Here is a 22,057-nt window from a genome sequence, read left to right as displayed (position 1 = left end):
TTGAACCTCATTCTCGCGGGGCAGGGCGCCACGCGACCATCTGGGGCTGGGGAGACAGTCGGGCGGTGAGGGAACTGGGTGCGCGGTTGGTCAGCCATGGCGTCTGCCAAACCGAGAAGGGACCAGCTTCGTTTCAGTGCTCCTCCGAGGTGCCAGCCAGCCTGTGCGTTTTCTGGAACATGTGACTCAGAGGAAGAGGTCTCGCATTAGAGTTTCATTTGGCACCACACACAATCCCATCGCGGGGCAGAAACTGCTTCCTCTCCTAAAGACTCGTTCCTTTCGTGTTCTAAAGTGTGGTGATGAAGCGAGCCTTCTCGGCCCCAGCCTCGGCACCCGCGAGGGAGCCAGAGCCTGGATCCCAGCCCCTCCTCTTCTCAGCCCTGTGACTTTGGGCAAGTGACTTGCTCTCCGCGCCTGAATTTCGTCATCTGCAGAAAAAGGAGTAGAAGTGCTTTTCCCCTTCTCAGAGCGCGGTGAGGAGTACACAGGCTCCTGGGGCGAGACAGAGCCCTGCCCAGCCCCCAGCGAGCTCTCCGTAAGCGGGCCACTCGTTCTGCAACGTTTAGAATTCTAGGCCCTGGCCGGTTGGCTCAGTGGTAGAACGTTGGCCTGGCGTGCAGGAGTCCTGGGTTCGATTCCTGGCCAGGGCACACAGGAGAGGCGCCCATCTGCTTCTCCACCCCTCCCCCTCTCCTTCCTCTCTGTCTCTCTCTTCCCCTCCCGCAGCCGAGGCTCCACTGGAGCAAAGTTTGCCTGGCGGTGAGGACGGCTCTGTGGCCTCTGCCTCAAGCACTAGAGTGGCTCTGGTTTGCGACAGAGCGACGCCCCAAATGGGCAGAGCATTGCCCCCTGGTGGTCATGCCGGGTGGATCCGGTCGGGCGCATGCGGGAGTCTGATTGCCTCCTCGTTTCCAACTTCAGAAACACACACACACACACACACACACACACACACACACACACTTCTAGGCGGTCCCAGCCCCGATCTCCAGGTTTGATCGGAGTGCCTTTCATTTCCCTCCGACTTAAACGAAGCTTCTAATGCTCAGTCTTCCCTCTGAGCCTCCAGTTTCCAAAGCGCCCGGGGCGCGGGGATGAGTTGCAGCCTCTCCAGCGAAGCGGTGCGGTTCTCTCCTGAGCGGGCACTCTGGGTCCTGCGGACACGTTTGCTGCCGCGACGCTTCCACCTTTTCCTTCCGGGCTGTGAGCTCCGCTTCCAGGGACAGGTCATGCTTAGACTCACATCGCTTTTGGCTGGGGTTCAAGCACCCCCGGCAGGCTCCTGAACCGAAACGACTGATGCTGCTGAAGCCCATGCTCCCTGGGCCCCAAGAGCCCCGATACCTCCGCCCTGTGTTCCTCAAGGAGCAGCCTCTTCCTTAGCTTTTAAATGTGCTGTGCCGAAAATAGCATCGCTGGCTGCTCAGTTTCCCCTGGCTGTCTTCACAACCCCCCTGGAGGACTCATCCGGGCGCCCTGACCTTTTACTGCACCTGCTTTAGTAGGTCAGTGCCTTCTTCGGTCGGCAGTGTTCCTTGGATCGGCGTGCACGCTTTCCCGTGATTTTCCCACGGCGTTCAGGCCCAGATACGTCACCATTTTTCCCCTCTGGGTAGCCTCTGACCCGGTTCCCACACTGAGGGGCCTGAAATCGATGGATCCCGGCTGTCAGAACGCAGGCGTCCAGACATGTATCATCTGATACAGAAAGTACTCACCCTGGAGACCAATATCTAACCCAGACCTGGCCTTGCTCTGTTTCTTTTTCCTGACTGGATACCCTTTAAGGTATCTCGGATCTGTCGTGCCCACCAGCATGCCCTAAATTCATCAATTCATTCTCTCCTGCCCTAAGAACACCTCCTTGCCCATTTCAGTGACTGGGGCCTTGAAACATACCTAGAGATTACTAATCAGACTAAAAAGATTCGCCCTGATTTACCGTTCTCCACCATAAGATGATGCTCGTGTATGAAATACAAGCCCCTTCCCTCCAGCGAACAGCAGCCCCCAGGTTACTCAGTTAAATTACTTGGAAAAAAAAAATCATCTTCCTTTCAGGTAAACACAGCAAGTGCTCCTGGGGTTGATTACAATGTGATCTTTTGTATTAAGGTGTCATTATAACAATTCAAATAAATGTTTGGTTTGTCGCCAGCCACCCTACCTGATAGAAAAATCTATTTAACATATAAAAACGCAGACTTTCTATAAGAACAAAATGTTCCTGGTAGGTTCAAATCACTCGTTATAAATAATGGAGGACATTTTAGTGCAATTGTATCCAATTTAACACTGAACTCTCAGACTAAAATATTCAGGAGGGCAGCAAATTTATGTCTTGGCATTCTTTTTGTTTTTCAGGACAAAAATTGCATTTATAAAAAGAACAGATAAAGATGAACATTGATGCCAATGAATTTCACGGCAAGTCGCCACAATCAGGTTTATTATAGGAAACAATTTTGAAACCCAGTGAAGAGAAAATATGTTGTGAAACCTTTATATTCTATTTTTAAGTAAGGATGTTCATTATGGGAAAAATGAAATAATCTAGTTAAAGATTAAAAAATAATAAAATCAAGTGAAAGAACATATAACACTTCTCAAGTGCTTAGGATTAAGATTTCAGAGTGTACATCCAGTCCATTGGCCGGACAAACCATATGCACTCTGACTGTTAACAATATTTCTTATGCATATGTCTTTCTACTGCGAACAAAATGCAACTTGTTCAAGGTCAAGTACCACACTGAATTTACCTTTATATTAAGAAAACCCCCCACACATGCACAAAGCAAAAAAACCCACCCAAACAAACAAACAAATAAACCAACCTCCCCCAAACCCCCCCAAACTCCAGCCAAACAAAAAAAACCCCCAAAACACAAAAAAACCTATACTGACTTCTCCTAAGTACCCATGGTTTTGTTAAAACAGACTAAGTTGAGCCTGACCAGGCGGTGGTACAGTGGATAGAGCGTTGGACTGGTATGCAGAAGACCCAGGTTCGAGACCCCGAGGATACCAGCTTGAACCCAAGGTTGCTGGCTCCAGCAAGGAGTTACTTGGTCTGCTGAAGGCCCGCGGTCAAGGCACATATGAGAAAGCAATCAACGAACAACTAAGGTATTGCAACGTGCAATGAAAACTAATGATTGATGTTTCTCATCTCTCCGTTCCTGTCTGTCTGTCCCTGTCTATCCCTCTCTCTGACTCACTCTCTGTCTCTGTAAAAAACAAACAAACAAACAAACAAAAAAACAGACTAAGTTGATGAGAGTATGTATTAAGTCCTTTGACCTTGTTAATCTAGAGAAGAGGCAGAGAGGAGAGAGAAAAAAAATAGACTAATAATTTACTACAAAATTAAAAAGAATTTGAAAACATTTCACCACTTTCTGAGCTCATCAAAGCTTAATTCATATAAAATAAATACATAATTCATGACTCAACTTTATATGAAAGTAAAATATTTCGATTGAGAAAATAAAACAAATCTCATGACATACTTTAGTTTTATAAAATGTTACACAAAAAAATCTTTACTGAATATACTTTGTTTCCATAAATTACTTTACCATATTTTTTGTAGTCCTTCCTCTGAAATACTTATTAGCAAATACAATGTGCTTTAACTACATTTCAAGATTTATATTTTTTTCCTCCCCAAACAGGAGAGAAAATAATTACTTGTATGGAATACTTAGATAGCTTCACTCATTTATATATTTATTCAACAAACATTGAGAGCCTGCTGGGTGTCAGGCAATGATACAAGAACGGAATACATCAGTGAATAAAACATCAGAACCCCGCATTGTTTAGTTTATGGGTAGTATAGGTCAGGTAGCCTCCACACGCTCCGCTCCCCAAAATCAGTGAATTGTATAGTCTTTTCAAAGGTAATCAGTACTATGTAAAAAACTAAACCAGCAGAGGTAGATGACGAGTTCTGAGTATTGGTAATGGGTGTTGACAATTTAAAATAGGAGGGTCATGAAGAGGGTTCTGAGAAGGAGACATGTGAGGAAGCTCTCAATAGAAGTGAGTAGGGGAGACACGGCGCCCAAACCCTTTTACCATGACTTTAACGGTGAGTAACCTACTAAAAAATAGCACGCGGAACATGTCTGCAATAGTGCGTTCGGAACCCCGCGCGTGGTGCCCCTCTGACTCTAAGGGGCTGGAAGGCTTTCTCAAGCCCCTTTTCCAGCACTCACTTCCACCATCTGAGGAATAATGGGTTGAGCTTCATTTATTTTCAACCAATGGTGTTGTCACCCCCTTTGAAGTCTGAAGGAAATGGGAGAGGGTGTCTCTGGTTGTCACAATGACTGGGGGACACAGCTGGCTGTTGACGGGTGAGATCCAGGGAAAGTGAACCTATTGTAATGCACAAGAAAGTTCAGCTTTGAGGCTTGTCCTGCTGCAGGAATCAATGGGGCCTCTGTTGAGAACCCTGGGCTCAGTGGTCAGGATGGTCCTATCCGGAGTGAATGTCTCCACCTACGAATCTGCATCTCCATGCAGCTGAATCTGCGTAGCAGGAACTGCAGGGCCTCCCTTCCGCTTCTCTGTCTGGTGCCTTGGGTACCTTTTCCTGTCTTCTTACTCTGTGTGTTCATCTTCTCTTTGCTGTTAAAACAAGTTACCACACGCTTGCAGGCTGAACACAACACCCACGTGTCAGCTCACGGTCCTGTAGGTCAGAGGTCCGGAGGGGTGTTGGGCTCTGCTCAGTGTGTCACTGATTGAAACGAGGTGTTGACCAGGCTTCTCATCTGGAAGGTCTGGGGAAATACCTGCTTCCAAGCTCATTTTTTTGAGGTGGTGGTTGGCAGAATTCGGGTCCTTGTGACTTTAGGACGAGGTTGCCCACTTCCTTGCCGGCTTCCCACCAGGGGGCAGCCTCAGCTCTCTTCCCTCCCGTCCGCTCCTGCTTCAAGTCAGCAGCATCATGGCAACTCCTTGGCGTGCTTCACACCCCTGACTTCTCTGTCTTTAGTTCACTACATATTTTAAAATAATGCAAGCGACATAAGACTATATTCTTCTTAGGAAACATTAAGTAGAGATTAAGCCAAAGACTTCCTTGACATCGCTCTCTCATTATTCTCCAGAGAACAAACCATCATTAAAATTACATAGCCTTATGGACCATATGTATGTATAACTTATTAACATCTTTGCATTATTAATATCATTATTGTATGTAAAAGAAAAGTGACAGAATGAGTCTTGGGAAGGTTTCCAGGCCATTTGCACATACTCTCCTTTACTCTTTTGCGTTTCTGCAGAGTACTTCATTGTGTGGATATACCATAGCTTCTAAGGGTCACCTGGGCGGTGATCATGTCCACTGTCCTATTGCTTGCCCATACAAAATAATGCAGATACAGGCATTTTTGTGTAAATCCCTCTGGGGTATATTCATGAACAAACATTTCAGATCCTAGAATTTAGATTGGTGGATATGCCACTTCTTATTTTGACTGAATCTGCAAAATTTCCCTTCATGAGAGGATTCATATCCCATAAAAAGATTTGTTGCAGGTTTGCGGAAGCCCAGTGGAAAGGTCTTCCGCTCTGTCTCAATCCTGGATTGATTGAGCAATGAGAAAAAACTTGTGTGAGGTAGAAACCCAAGGTGGTCGCCACTGTCTTTGTCCCTACCTGGACGCACTGCTACTCTGCGTCCGAAGGCAGAGCCCACGGCTCCTTCCCGTGAGCCTGGCTAAACCCACTGAGTAGCCGTGAGCCAAAGCATGTAACAGGGGTGATGTCTGGGAATGTTCAATCTAGGATATAGAAAGCCTTGCAGCTCTTACTTGGATCTCATGAAATTCTTTATCCCAGGAAGTAACCTCTGGGAACAGAGCTGAAATGCTGTAGGAAACTCTGTCCTGTGGGCTGAAAAAGGAACCATCTTCATTATATATATATCTTTACTTATGATTATATACACATAATTTATAAAATATGCCATGCATCTTTATTATATAATAATCACTATTTATATTATTGCTAGAATTATTTATAGATCTTTATTATTTTTATTTGCATATTATTGAAAAGTTGCATACCTATTTTTATGTTAGACCCTCACATTTTCCCTTTTGTATGAAATTATCTACTGCATAGATACTTTGCCCACTTTTCCTGAGGGTTATTTGTATCGTTTTTTTTCTTTTTTGATTTGTAGTTCTTCATACATCTTTAAAGCAATTCATTTACGCAAGTTGAAAACATTTCTCCCCGGTTAACTGATTTTCACTTGTAAAATCAGACCTTAGTTTTAACAGTTTTTTTCTTACACGACCAGCAGCACTTCCGTTTACGGATTTCGTGATTGCGTTTTAATAAGGAAGTCCTATTCTATTCCAAGATGATATAGGTGTGCCTTTATTTTTGTTACATTTTAATACTTTTTTATGCTTAGATTTTTACTTCATCTGTAATTATTATTTTTCTTATGATGTGGTAGAAACAACTTTATGATCATCATTTCCTAAATATTTATCGAATTCTTACAAAACCGTTTATTGGTTATTTTATAATACCGCCGCCGACGTGAACATGCCAAGTTTATTATGTAATAAACTCTGGACGTCTGTGGGAGGAGGTCGCGGGGAGGACATGACTGCCCATCGACCCAGGAGCTGGACATGGGCAGCCCGCGTTCCTCCGGACCCTCCCTCTTACAGTGCTCCTTGGACTGTGTGTTGCCGCCATTCCCAAAGTGGGAACTGTTTCCAAAGACGCAGGCTTGAGAGAGCAATGGGTGGTTGAGACCCTCCGAACTCCGCGGTTGAACCCAGTTAAGACCTCTACAGAAAATGTAAAGTGACGGCGCGCAGGCGCAGCGATCTGCTCACTGTGAGGCTTAAGTTCCCCTGCTCGTTGAACCTGCCGCCTACCCATCTGGAGCGGGCTGCCTCTTCCCTGGGTCTTGCCTCGCCCTCTGTATGCGGGTCCATTTCAGGTTTCATCTGAGGAGCTTCCGAGGCTATGAACCAACAGCTTCCCTTCTGCTCCATTGCCCTTTTTGCCTAATCCTGACGAAATAACACGTGAATTGTTAATTAACTATTTAGCAACACGTTGTGAGAACAATACAGTCCGTGCACTTTTATTTTATTTTTCCCCTTTGGGCCACAGTATTGTCCTAGATTCTGGTTTAGATGTGCTATAGACAATCCCAGATTCGGGCTTCCTGATGGTGTCAGTTCATGTATTTTTTTATCCTCTCGTATTTTCTATGCATGGAAGTTAGTGCTATGGGCTCGATTAGAGTCAAGTTCAACGTTTTGGACAAGAACCCTTCTTAGCACAGTTCATATTGTCTTACCCCGGGAGGTACTCAGTCCTTCCTCGTCACACTGTGACTGATGCTCGATTGATCGATGGGTTCGGATGGAACAGCTCAATCTCATCAGTATGATGTCTTCATAATAATAAATTGAGGTGAACTTTCAAGCATCGCTCATGCATTGATGGTCATTGCCGGAGCCAGTGGTTTCCGCTGTGGTTTTGAAATAGGGATTTCCTAACTCTATGACTTTCCCCCTGTCGATTAGCTGGTGGTCTCTTAAATAAGAAAACTTCCCTGTCACCTAGAGCTATTGAGTTTCTGAAACATATAATTTATACGGGACATACAAGATAGACGGTTAATTCTTTTCCACTAATTGACGATGTTCAGGAAAAGAAGCCGGTGGTTTCAGTAGTCCAGTGACTCCCAATGCTGTCTGATGACGTTTACATTCCCTCTGTGTCTCCCCTCTCTTTTATTGTGAGCCTATTGGTTTATATATAAAACATGTTTCAATCAACTGCACTTGTTCTTCTGTCTGATGCCCACATTCCCTGCCTCCATTTCTGGTCCCTGCCTTTTCATAAGCGCTGTCTTTGTCTTGCCTGGCTCTCATGCTTTCTGAGACAGTGGAGTGTCTCAGTCTTACATTATTTTTTGCCCCAGACATAGGAAACAGAGCTTTTAATTTAATTAATACCCTCTTGCATCCTGAAAACTGTTATTTAAAGAAAGATTAAATCTACCTGATTGGAGTATAGTTTAAATAATTAACACCCACTTAAACGAATTGTGACAAATGTATCTATCCATGAAATGATCACCACAGTCAAGATAGAAAATTTCACCCCAAACATTCCTTGCCTCTTTCCAATTGATGCCCACTAGTACTCTCAGCTCCAGGGAGCCACAGACCTGCTTTTATCACAGTCGATGGGTTTTAGTTCCATCACTGAACTTCATCAAAATGAAATTGTAGAGAATGCATTCTTTTGTTTCTGGCATATTTCTCTCAGAATAATGTTTTTGTGATTCACTCCTGTTGTTTCCTGTAGCAGTGATTTATTCTTTTTCAGTGCCAAGTAGTATTCCATCCAGTGGATAAAGCAGTATTGTTCATCCATTTATTTGCTGATGGACATTTGAGTAATTTTCAGTTTTGGGTTACTATAAATGAAGCTACCATGAGCATTCAAATACAAGTTCTTGTGTAGAGAAAGGTTTCCATTTTTCTTGGGTGAATATCAGGGACTAGAATTAATGGGTCATGTGGGAAGTATAGATTTAATGGTGTGAGAACTTACAGAGCTATTTTCCAAAGTGGATGTACCATTTAACCTTTGCACTGATAAAGCATGAGCATCTCAGCTGCTCTACATCCTTGACATCAGTGGTTTAATTTACATTTCTCTTATGACTGAAGACGTTGAGCATATCATGTGCTTATTGGCTATTTGTATATTTTCTTTTGTGAAATGCGTGATTTAGTCTTTTGCCTATGTTTTAAACTTTAGGGTTTTGCTGGTTGTTGAGTTGTATAAATTCTTTAATTTTTTTAGATATAAGTCCCTTGTCAAATATATGTATTGCAAATATTTTTTCTCCATCTGGGGCCACCTCTGGATATTTTAAAGAAAAATTTCTACGAGCAGAAGTTTTTTAGTTCTTTTCTTTTATACAGTCAATTTGTTGTTACTTGCTCTGTCACAAAGATGTTCTGTGGTTTTGAAAGGATTTTTAAAAATATTTCACCTTCGGTCTATGTATTAACCATCGTGAGCTCACTTTTGCATAGAATATATCACAGGGGTCATGATTAACATTTCTTCCCCTGAAAAAACACCATTTCTTATTAATTATGTAATAAACCACTACACACATAATGGCTGCAAACAACACAAATCTGTTGTCTTAGAATTCTAGAGGTAAAAAATCCCAAGTAGGTTTTATGTGGCTCGCCTGGCCTGTGTTCCTCCCGAGGGCTCCCGGGGAGAATCTGGCTGCTCGCACTTTGCAGCCTGCAGAGGGGGCCAGCGTTCAGGGCCTTGTAGCCCCAGCCTCTTCAACCTCTACTGTCCTGGCACGTCGCCTCCTTGGACTCGGCTGCTCACGCCTCACTCTTACGGGGACACCCGCGATGCACTCTGGGCCTGTCTGGGGCAGCCAGGATGGTCTCCCCTCGGATCCTCATCTGCTCGTGACTGGGAGGTCCTTTTGTCACGTAAGGTAACCCAGGCACGGGCTTAGAGATGAAAACATGGACGCCTTTGGGATGAGGAAGGCATGATTTTGCAAACCACCTCTGCCTTCCAGCTGAAAGGTAAACTCAACCCTTGGAAACCACTTCTGAGGAAGAGGGCTGCATGGCATTTCCCGGACTGCATTGCTCTGCGAGCATTAGAAGTTTGCAGGTACAGAAACACATCGGGGCCAACGGGCTTCGGTGCGTTAACACCTGTAATTCTACCCAGTGGAAACCGTGTTCATCTTAGGCTTATTTCACGGCTGGAGGCTTGAGTGTGCTAACTGGTGTGAACACACAACTCTTCCTCACACACCCTGCTTTTTTCCTATTATTTTGTTCTTAAAGAGTTTCAATACTTTTGATCAGAATACAAAGAGCTGTACCCTGAGAATAACTCTAGAACTTGTTTTCGAGGCAGCGAGGGCAATGTCATTATCTGTCGGTCACCAGCAGTTGATGGATATTTGGAGAAATGAAGAATCAGGTTGTTGGACTAAATGCACATGAAAAACAAGGATCTCACAGTTGTAACAAATGCTCTGCCTAATTGCGTTCCTTCTAAGATAGAGCATGAGAACCGCGGAGTGCATGCATTCCATCTGCATCTTTGTCTTCTGCCCTGCCATCCTGTTGGACCCTGTTTTGGGTTCCTGCAGTGGCCAGTTCCTCCCTCAGACTTGTATAAGGGTTTTCCCCCCAGTTCCCACTTTGCCACCTGCGACTGCCCCCCAGATAGTCCCTACTCATGAGATGTTGACTCAAATGTCAAATTCTCAGAAAGTCTCTCCTTACTCACTACCCAGACTAAGTCAGTTCCTTATAATCTCTCACAGGGCCCCAAACTTTCTTTCCAGCACATTTAGGACAGTTTCAGCTAGGTATTTAGCTCGATAATTAATTAGTTGATATCCTCCCTTGTTGATAGACTATGTAAACTCTACGAGGAATGTATTATTCTCATTGTGTTCATTGTTAAATGTCAAACACCTGAAAAGATGACTCTTGCTTAGTAAGCATTAATTTTATTTGTTTCTTGAAGGAATGAAGTAGGCAGGGGGCTGATCACAGAAACCCTGGCGGGTGTTTAACAAATGCAGGAAACACAGTACAGTTGAAAGAGACAGGCACTGAAGCTGAATGTGCGTATCAAGCCTGGGTGAGTCAATTAATGGTCATGTCATTAACAGAAATTGGGGTGTCAGGGAAAGTAATCATTGCTTCACCGACTTGTACAATGGTTAGTTCACCGGAAAATCAGGACTTGAGTTCCCATCTCATTGCAAACAAATCTATGAGACAGAAGAGATGAACGAGAGTCGTAATTGGAACTCTTAAGACAAATGTGGACTTCTAACATAAAAGATTGTTGGTTCCAGCATTTCCTGGTTCTTGGGGGTGACTTGGGAAAACTAACCCCTTGGTGTTTCATGATTGGACACAGTATTTCACAATAAGGTCACATGCATGTACCATTACTGGTGGTGAGAATGTCAGCATTTAGGGGTGTTTTGGGGGTGTAACTTAACCATTCAAAGTACTCACATCACTTCGTTTTTTTTTTTTTGTTTGTTTGTTTTTAATCAAGAAATGGCTGTCTTCCCGACCTCGCTGCTGTCGGTGGAAAGTTCTCCCTTTGATGGTGCAGGAGAACACTATGACCACGGGTTCTTCAGGCACGGCTGTGCATAGGCCCAAGGACATCAGTAAAGACCCGACAGTGTCATTCTCAAGGCCATTGCCTGCCTTGAGGGCCTCTGCCTTCGATTTTATTTCTGCGTGCCACGAAGAAGCCCCACATCACCTTGCCCCTTTCCGTCGCATTCTGTTTCTGTCGGGGACATGTTCTCAGTTCTGTCCCAGGCAGGCACAAGCTGTCCAGGGCAAAGGTCATGTATACAGGAAGGCAAGAGAATAAAAAGCCCATCAATAATAATGTCACGGTTGATATCTTGATAAACATTACTTTTAACGAGTCATCTCAGCTTCGCCCTCCCATTGCCTGGCTTGCTTGTCGGGTGACTCAGGGTTCGTGTGGGATCTGGATGCTTCTGCAAATCCATACAGCTGCTATCAGGCCCCGGATCCTAAACTAGTTTCACCCAGAAGCTGGAGATTGGTTTCTGCCTCAGGAATAACGAGAACCGAGTTCTCCTGAGATAGTTTCTCTTTGTCCTTCAAGGTTTCCTCTCCCCTGCCTGGGATCCGCACCGTGGTGTCCACTGTAGACAGGCTCGGTGTCCTCTGAGGCCACGTCCTGGCAGCATCAAGGCGTCCATTCCATCCAGGAACACAGGAAAGGCATCCTACCAGCTGCTCCTCTGGTGTTGACCCAACCGCTAACTGAATGTTTGGGATATTCCACTTTTCACTGAGCTGTGCTTATTATTTCTGTAGGAGTCACAGCTTAGTAGGGAGAGAGAACAATGAAAATAAGACAGAAGAAGAATAAAATGTCAGACAGCCTTTGACCAGGAGGGAATTAAGCATTTTTAATCTTAATGAATCTGGTGAACTTTGAATACCATTTCCAAATGACACAGATTATGGAAAAGTACTTGTTCAGTTCCGTGTACTTTGTTTTTGAAGCAGAAACACTCACAAGGAAAACAGTTCCCATATGTTCTCACTTTCGAAATGGTAGAATAATTAGCGCACTTTAATGAGTCAGTAGATCTGTCTTCCCTGTGAGCATCATATGGTGCGCACAGTAAACAGCTTTTAAGGGCCTTTGGAAAGGCCTAATATGGGATTGGAGTTCAGGTAGGTGGGAGGCTTTGACAAAGGGATATTATTATTCTTCCTTAATTAGGTGGCTGCCATTCACATGTGCCTTGGTGTGATTTTGGATTATGATAAAGTAAATAGTTCATTACCAAGCCCCTATAAATACCTCAAAATAACATGGTGCATGTGTCAGAAGGAAATATTTACTGAATTAACTGACAGTCTTGGTCACCAATATATGCCAACCTCATGTTTGTATTTATTATTTTAACTATTATGTTTTCAACGATGCCCAAAGTGTCTGCTGTTTCCTATGAACCACACTTATTTTAAATAAACTTCTGAATATTTCTTCTATCATGGTTCTTATCTTTGACTATTTGGGAGCTTGTTTCATTGCAGAGAAGGTTTTCAGAAGTGGAAGTTGCCAAATAACTTTTTTAAATAAAAAAAAGTAAAACAAAAGAATCTTCTTTTATTTGTGAGGCTCATTTGTCACTGTAGGTCTTACTGATACCCCCTTCTTGAGAGCAGCCAGAGGATCTTCCCCTCATTAGACCCAAGGAAATGGAAGCAGAGTTCAGTTCACTTATTCATTTCTTTTTTCTTTTCACTCAACCTTGCCTCTGTCCCCATTGATCTTACCAATGTAAAATGAGCAAGCACCTAGCATTAGGTAGCATTAAAAATGTGGGGGAGCCTGACCAGGTGGTGGCACAGCAGATAGAGCGCCAGACTGGGACACGAAGAACCCAGGTTCGAAATTCCGAGGTCACTGGCTTGAGTGCAGGCTCACCAGCTTGAGCACAGGGTCGCTAGCTTGAGCATGGGATTATAGACATGACCCTACAGTTGCTAGCTTGACCCCAAGGGGCAGTGACTTGAAGCCCAAGGTTGCTGACTTGAGCCCAAAGTTGCTGGCTTGAGCCCAAGGTTGCTAGCTTGAGCAAGGGTATCTTACTTTGCTGTAGCTCCCCCCCCCCCCCGCCCCGGTCAATGCATATATGAGAAAGCAATCAATGAACAACTAAGGTGCCACAACGGAGAATTGATGCTTCTCATCTCTCTCTCCCTTCCTGTCTGTCTGGTCCTATCTGTCCCTCTCTCTGTCTCTCTATGTGTCTGTCAAAAAAATAAAAAATAAAAATGTGAGGGAAAAAGACCAAAAAGGGAAGTGTCTCCAATTTGAGAGGTCAAGAGGAAGGCTTATTTTGAGAAAGAGACACTGGAAATGAGAGTAGGAGGGAAAGAGGTGAGTGGGAAAGTGGGTAGGTGGAGGTGAATGAGAGGAGAGGGAAGAATGTCAAAGGCAGGGGAAAGCAGTTCAAGGTCTGGGGGGTAAGACAGAGGCACCTGCTTGAGGAGATGCCGTTAACCAGTTACGGAGCGAGCGGCGGCTGAGTTACACTGGAGAGGTGAGCGAGGTGCAGAAGTTAGCGCTCTGGAATGAGCCGAGGAGAGGAACGTGGACCCTTGCCATGGGACCACGGAGCCTCTGCATGGTCTGGTTCTATCCGAGTCACGAGCTGCCATCTTTGATTAGGCTGCTGCCCGACCCTGTGAGGCTAGACGTGGACTTGTCAGAAAATGATAACAATGCAAATAATTTTGCCTAGATAAACCTAAATGAATTGTGTCTGGTGGAATGTAGTTGTAGTTGATTACCGCTCTATGGGTAGACTGGTTTTTGCTAATTTGGGTCAACAGTATTTTTCACTCCATGTAAATTCGTGGCTCTTTGACTTTTGTCTAAACAGATTGTAATATCTTCTCCAGTTCCTTCAGTAATGAGTGAATTAAAGAAAGCCTTGGGCTCATGTTCATTTTACACCTGTGTCCCAGACGCCTTGTTTCCCCGCAAAGATCCAGTGGACGCTTTGTACACAACATGGGGGCGCATGCGTGTTTCCCTTTTGTCTTGGTGCAGTAGCTGGCAGTTCCCTGTCCGTGTATGTACATCCCTTTCTACCCTCACACCCCAGGCAAGTGTTTCCCGATAAATGGGTCACTTGGGCTGGCTTCACAGCATTCTCTGGCCACCTGCTCTTACCCACCCTGATGCAGATCGTCTCCTCCCACGCTCCTCCACCTCAGCCCCAGACACACCTTCCCACGTGCACAGACCAAGCTCGGCGGAGGCTTGGAGTTCTATGGGGAAGTGTCCGGGGCGGTGGTGGGATCTGAAATAGCTGAGTGAGTTCCCTCCAGCTTCTACCTGGTCGTAGGGGACACAAGTCGCAAGCACAGCAGGGGACCCTAGGCTACAGCCATTCCTGAAGGTGGGTGCTGTCAACCAAAGATTTTTTTTTTTTTTAGAGAGGGTGGATTTGTGCTGGGATGTCAATAGAATCCCAACCTTCAAAGGAGCTGTCATAGCATCAGAAATTAGAACGAAGAAACAAGCACGGGCCTGGGAGGGACAGAGGCGGTCAAACCGTGTTGTACGTAAGCGTCTTTGAGTTGCTCTAGCCACGGGGAGGGCCACGGTAGAGGGGGGGTCTGGGGCTGAGGGGCCCACTGCATCCCCTCAGGGGGACCGCACGGAGTTCTCAGAACAATTCTACTCACCGGCCACCCTCTGCAGCTGCAATGCACCCAGGACCGCGTGGTTAGGCACAAGGGAAGCTGGAAGAACGGAGTCTTAGCTAAGAGCTAACGTTTGTTTTTGAGGTTTAGGTGCCGAGGAAGGAGGTACTGGGCGTGAACTGCATCGAGTGCCTGCCAGAGCCCAGCTCAAGTGACACCTTGCCCTGCACGTGGTTGAGGTGACGAGGGAAGGGTCCACCCCTCCTCTCTCTGACACGTCATTCAGCTCACCCAGTGGGGCAGGGCACCCATGACCCCACGCGTCCGCGGTCACAGCTCTGAGCCTCAGTTCTGACACTGTGTCATGATCACTTTCTCTTCCCGATCTTCTGAGCCCGGAGGCTCCTCTTCCAGGTCAGGAAGACGAGGCAGGGGTCCTGGATACACAGCGCCCCCTCCAGGTCTCCGGTTGTCATACTTGTCTTTGCTATCTACCCTCAGATTCTTTAGGACAAAGATGATAACTCGTTTTCTGGGCCTGGTGATATTATATGTGATGAGACGCTCAAGAACGTAATTTCAATAAATTCTGGCGGAGTAAGAGGCTAGGAGAATGGGTGGATGAATGGGCACCCCAGCTGCGCTCTGTCGCAGGCTCTGTTTCAGCCCCACATTCACAGAGATGCAGACTCGGCTTCTCATTGAGCCTCCTAACGAGCATCCATTCATGCAGAAAAACTTTTGAAAAGCAAAGCAAATTCTACAAAAGAGTCTACGGGGGTGTCGAAGTAGGAAAGTTGTTATCACATGCTTGACAACCAACAACTTCAGAATCCATAAGATTTTTCTCGTCTTCAAAGTCATTGCTTGATTGCGCCGGGATGCTCCCCCGCCCCCACCATTGTTTCCTGCGGGTCCAAGTTGTCTGACTCCTCTCCCATCTCTTGGGCTTCCTTCTACTCCCAACCTACCTCCCAGTCCAGGGTACAAAATGAAACAAAATAAAGCAGCAAACAAAAACGGCAACAAACTTCCTTCCAACTAAAAAACAAACAATTATTGAATGCTTTCTTTCTGCAACATATTGTTTTTCCAAGCAACATGAAAGGTCAAGAACTATCTTATTTCCCTTCCAGGCAAGTGGACGGAGAGGGGAAAGTGAGGCATTGGAAACAAGAGCAGGAGCCTGGAGGTAGTGACTTCTAAGAGGCCGTTTCCAGGTGGACCACCACCTCCCAGGCTCAGTCACCCGAAGCGCATGCTCACCCTCATCCTCACGGAGGCCCAGCATGCGGTGCGATCCAGGCAGTTTTGCCCGTGTGTTTGAGGCGATAGCTAGGAGGTGGCCTCAATGCAATGAACGCAGGGCTGTCTGATCCCAATGCTTGTCCTTGCCTTCCTCAGAATGTTGCTCTGCTTCCTTCTGGAAGGGGTTTGTCCCATAATCACACCAGCCATCTCTCCGAATGCCCGACTTCACCAGGCAAGGAATGGCACCCTGGCAGCAGCTAATTGGACCAGAGCAGCTCTAGCTACCCAAATTACTCAGACTGTCCTGGCTTGAGATGCGCCAGTGTTCCCCGAGAGGCTGCCATCTGATAACAGTGGAAATCTCAGGGAAGTGCTTATCAGCCGTGTCACAGTGACTAATGTCTGGAGCAGAGCTGTGGAGAGGGCCGATCGCAGAGGAGGGAGGCTCTTTACGGAGGGAAGGTAGGCCACGCACGCTGTTTGGTGGCTGGGATGATTGTAGTCGGGCAAACGGAAAAACTGGATAAACTGTTGAGGCAGGTGCTTTGTTTCTGTTTCCTGAAAATCATCCCAAGAAGAGTTTATTCTGTGGTGACTAGAGGTGGCTACTTAGATTTCAGTGAATTAGAATAAAGTAAAATACATACAAAGTGCAGGTTGTCAGTCTCATTAGCCACATTTCAGAGGCTCACGAGCTACGTGACGCTGGTGGCGACTCCACTGGAAAGCACAGAGAGACCAGTTCTGCCAATTGGGACGTCTCTGCTGGGCGGCACTGACCTAGAGCGTGGAGTGGCGAGATCAAAGGAAGCCATCAACGACCACGCCGAGTTGATGCTCAGAGTGAATGTCAGTAGCACAGTGCCAGTGTTCAAACGGAAAGACCCGGAATTGTTCCACCTCACGATGCCATCCATCAACAAATGGCAACAGCAACATCCACCCCTTTTCTCTTTAATGTGGTACGGAACACATAATGTAGAATGTAGCATCTTTATTATTCTAAGGGTGCAGCTCAGTAGTTGTATGTATGTTCACACTGTTGCGCAATCTCTGGAATTTCTTCCTCTGGCAAAGCTGAAATCCGGCACCCATTAAACAACGACTGCCCCGTCTCCCTTCTCCAGCCCCTGGCCACCGCCGCTTTGCTTCCCGGTTTCACGGGTCTGACTACTCCAGAACCCCACAAGAGTGGGATCACCAAGTGTTTGTCCTTTGTGAGTGGCTTACTTTATGTAGCTTAATGTCTTCCAGGTGCATCCATGTTCTAGCAGGTGTCAGAATTGTATTCCTCTTTAAAGCTAAATAGTACTCCATTGTTTGTATGAAAACTACAATTTGGTTATCCATTCACCCGTCAGTGGACACTTGGGTTGCTTCTGCCTTTTGGCTATTGTGAATAGGGCCTATACAAACACGGGTGTAAGAATATCTCTTTGAGACTATGTTTTCAATTACCGTAGATATGTACCCAGAAGTGAAATTGTTGAACCACATAGTAATTCTATTTTTGATGTTTTTGAGAAACTGCCATCTTGTTTTCTGTAGCATCTACAATATTTGTTGTTCCCACCAACAGTGCACGAGGGTTCCAATTTCTCTGCATGTTCCCACCACAGTGCACGAGGGTTCCAATTTCTCTGCATGTTCCCACCACAGTGCAGGAGGGTTCCAATTTCTCTGCATGTTCCCACCACAGTGCACGAGGATTTCAATTTCTCTGCATGTTCCCACCACAGTGCATGAGGGTTCCAATTTCTCTGCATGTTCCCACCGCAGTGCACGAGGGTTCCAATTTCTCTGCATGTTCCCACCACAGTGCACGAGGGTTCCAATTTCTCTGCATGTTCCCACCACAGTGCACGAGGGTTCCAATTTCTCTGCATGTTCCCACCGCAGTGCACGAGGGTTCCAATTTCTCTGCATCTTCACCACCATTTCTTATTTTCCTTTGTTTAAAAAATTTTTTTTAAATAGTAGTCATCTCAGTGGGTTTAGGAAATATCTACCCATTTTTATGGGCTACTTTATTTTTCATGATGTGGGGCACTATTTTTAGAGAAACATTTTTTTAAAAAAATTTATTTCTGGCTAACATAAGTATATATTTTTTATAAAAATTGGAGGAAATATAAAAAAGACTTCTGAAAACAGTGAAAAAAATAGGCATAATCTAACCACTTCAAGAAAACCACTAATATCTTAAGGTACATTAAAAATACCTAAAGACACTTTATCATAATTTGATTTCTAAAAATAATACAGGTATTCCTTGGGCATTTTTATGTCATTAAATAATCCTAAATTGTTTTGTGAATAATGTGTAGTAACTTAGTCACGTGGATATAACATACTTTAACTTACCACTTAATTTTGGGTGTATAGAATATTTTCCTTTATTTGTTATTATAATTAAAATTGTAATAATTTCTCTTAAACATTAATCACTATATAGCAATATAGAAAATTTTTAGGACATTTCTGGATATTTTGAGTCACAGGGTTTGGAAAATTTTAAAGAAAACTCTCCTTATTAAAGAATAATGTACATACAGAAAGCTAAAAATTATAATTGTGCACTTTGATAAATTACCCTAAAGTGAATACATCAGCTTTACCCCTGTTCTTTTTTTATCCAATCAGCTTTTTCAACAAAAGCTGAATATTGTCAGCTGACTCTGGTTAAGTTCTTCAAAAGCAGAAGCTGCGATGAGAATTATGTGCAAGTGACTTACTAAGTGTCCCAGTAGAGCCCAAGCTCTATGTCAATCAGGTGTCCCCAACTCGACTTTCCCGTGCAGTGGGACACTCCTGCTTATCAGCAGAGCTGGCAGCCTCTTCGAGACTACTCTTGAGGTGGCTATGAGGATGCTACTTATCAGTGCCGAGACCAACTGCCACAGGAAGAGAGACACGACTGACACACAAGTTAGTTGCAAGAATCACACAGGCAGTTTGTTACTCACAAATCCTTTTGGTGTGCCTGGGTACAGCTTAAGGGGGCCCCGTGAGCATGCTCCTCTCGGCTGTCTTTGGTCAGAGCTCAGAGCAGTGGCGTGGAGACAGTCCACATCAAAGTTGGAGTCTGGGTGACTACCTCAGCAGGGGGGCCCTTATCTTTAGTACCTTTTCTGGCCAACACCTTCTAACAGGTGTCAATCTACAGGATTATCACCTCAAACCACCTTTTTGGGAGTTCCTCACAGGGAGCCCTTTTTATGTTAATCTACTGAAATGTTATATTAAGCCACTTGTCAGGTGTTCCTAGGGAAGCTTCTTGTTTATGTTAACTTACACTTATGACATCAAGCCACTTCTTGTCTAGGTATAATTTCACAAACACACTAACTGGACCCTGCACGAAAGTCAGAGTCCGTTTATCACATCTGCACACACTGTATTAATTCCTATCCAGAAGGCATTACTTTATTTAATTTCTTTAATTAATTTTAATATCCTATCTTAATTACTTTTATATACCTTCCATATTTTTTTTATATTTCTATATATTTAATTACTATAACATCATATTACTACAACACTAAGGAAAAGCTCCCAGAGTAGCTGGGAACAGGAGCCGGAGAAACAGCAGGGAAAGGGAGACAGTGTCCTCAGAGCAGGGGCTCCCTGGGCAGGCGGCTTCAGTCTGGCCCCCGAGAAGCCAGAGGTAAACGCACACTTGTGAAATGCAGACTTGTAACTGTTGCCCATTTTAAAATTGGGGCTTCTGACTTTTTCTTACTGATTATTAGAAGTTAAGTCTATACTACTTCATATCAATCAGATAGCTTTCACTAAGTGAAAAAACCCCCACTACATTTAAAATGTGCTTTAAAACAAAATGGAGTGAGAATAAAAGACAGGCGTTTGAAAGGACTTTGCACTGTGCTGAAAACCGGGTCTCTTGCAGCAATACAATAGGCAATGCATGAGAGGTAAGTTAACAGGATTCTCTATTTAACATTTCCAAAGACGACATTAAGATCAAGAATTTCACATCTATGGCAGAGATGGGCCTTATCAATATGGTGTGCGTCCCTATGAAGCTTACCCATTTGACAATGCTCAAGAAAAACGTTTAGAATCATATTTAAAAAGAAACATATCTGAAGAATCACAAATTTGTGTTTTGTAAGTTCCCTTCTAAAATCTTCATGTTGACTTTTCTATTCCTTGTCATTTGTTAGTACTAATCCTTATTTAAAAAAATGAAAGGCCAGGAAAAGAAAGCCTGCAATAAACCCTTCACCATTTATAAAAATTGTTGTTACTGTAGTTTACTACAAAGCGTGTCTGGACAGAACCGTAAGAGGATAACAATATTCAGTGACATCAGTCTTTAAAATCATATACATTGTTTACTGACAATAATGGACAGTTAAGCACCTTATAGCCATAATTGACAAAGTGTTTCACTGACTAACATTCATTTAAATGTATCCTTCCTGTCAAGGAGGAAAACAGCATCAGCTTCCCAACACATGTCATAAATGGTTCTTACATTCTGTGGATCTAAAAACAAATAACAACAACAGAAGCAAACCTAAAAAGCCTTATACCTGTCAGGATGGCTATATCAAAAAGTCAACAAACAAGTGTTGGCAAGGATGTGGAGGAAGAGGCACCCTTGGGCATTGTTGGTGGGAGTGGAAATGGGTGCAGCCACTATGTAAAGCAGTATGAAGATTCCTTTAAAAAATAAAAAAAAATACCGCCCTGGCTAGTTGGCTCAACAGCAGAGCGGTGGCCTGGCATATGGAAGTCCCGGGTTAAATTCCCAGCCAGGGCACACAGGAGAAGCACCCATCTGCTTCTCTATCCTTCCCATTTTCCTTTCTCTTTCTCTCTCCCCCTCCTGCAGATAAAGCTCCATTGGAGCCTTACTAAATTAGTAAGGAGCAAAAGTTGGCCTGGGCGCTGAGGGCGGCTCCATGTCCTCCACCTCAGGCACTAGAATGGCTCCAGTTGCAGCAGAGCAACACCTCAGAGAGGCAGAGCATCGCCTTCTGATGGGCATGCTGGGTGGATCCTGGTTGAGCGCATGCGGGAGTCTGTCTGCCCCCCCCACTTCTCACTTTGGAAAAATACAAAAAAACAAAACAAAAGCACATGACCCAGGATTTCCACTTTATTTAAAGAAATACAAAACATCAATTCAAAAAGATATATATACAGTGGTACCTTGAGATATGAAAGACCAACGTACAAATATATATTTTTTAAGATACAAGCAAGACTCAGTTTGTATATTTGGTTGAGATCCGAGTGAAATTCTAAGATACGAGTCATGATTCGGAAGCTGCCGCTAGTTGTCATGTTGGCGCACGGGTCCAGTATTGGCAGTTTGATGTACGAGTTGACTGACTTACAAGCTCAGTTACAGAATGAATTAAATTCATATCTCAAGGTACCACTGTATCTCTTATGTTCATTGCCGTATTTTTTTTTTACCAGTTGCCAAGATATGGAAGCAACTCAGGTGTCCACTGATAGACAGTTGTTAAAGATGTGGTACACACATACAATGGGATATTATGCAGCAATAAAAAATACAATCTCACCATTTGCCACAACATGGACAGACCTAGAGATAGTAGACTCGGTGCACTATGTCAGACAAAGACAAAATCTCTGTGGTTTCACTTATATATGGGATCTATAAAAACAAAACAAATGAATGAACAAAACAGAAACGGACTCACAGACACATCACACTGATGGTTGCCAAAGGGGAGGGGCGCGTGGGGAGTGAAGAAGGTAAGGGGGAAATAATCAATAATATTATGATAACTTTACGTGGTGACAAATGATTACGAGACAGTGTGGTGATTACAAGGCAAGGTAGATAAACGTTGGGTCACTCTATTGTACACCTGAAACTGAGGTAATATTGCATGCCAACTGCTTAAATAGAAAAAAAACAACAACAATGCAGGTAAGGGGGTGACCAGAAAGTTAAGCAACCAAGAAGGTATTTTTTGTGACCTGAATGC

This window comes from Saccopteryx bilineata, chromosome 5 (genome assembly GCF_036850765.1).
Source record: "Saccopteryx bilineata isolate mSacBil1 chromosome 5, mSacBil1_pri_phased_curated, whole genome shotgun sequence".
NCBI classification, from domain to species: domain Eukaryota; kingdom Metazoa; phylum Chordata; class Mammalia; order Chiroptera; family Emballonuridae; genus Saccopteryx; species Saccopteryx bilineata.
The sequence above is the reverse complement of the archived record's forward strand: the minus strand, read 5'-3'. Positions refer to the sequence as shown.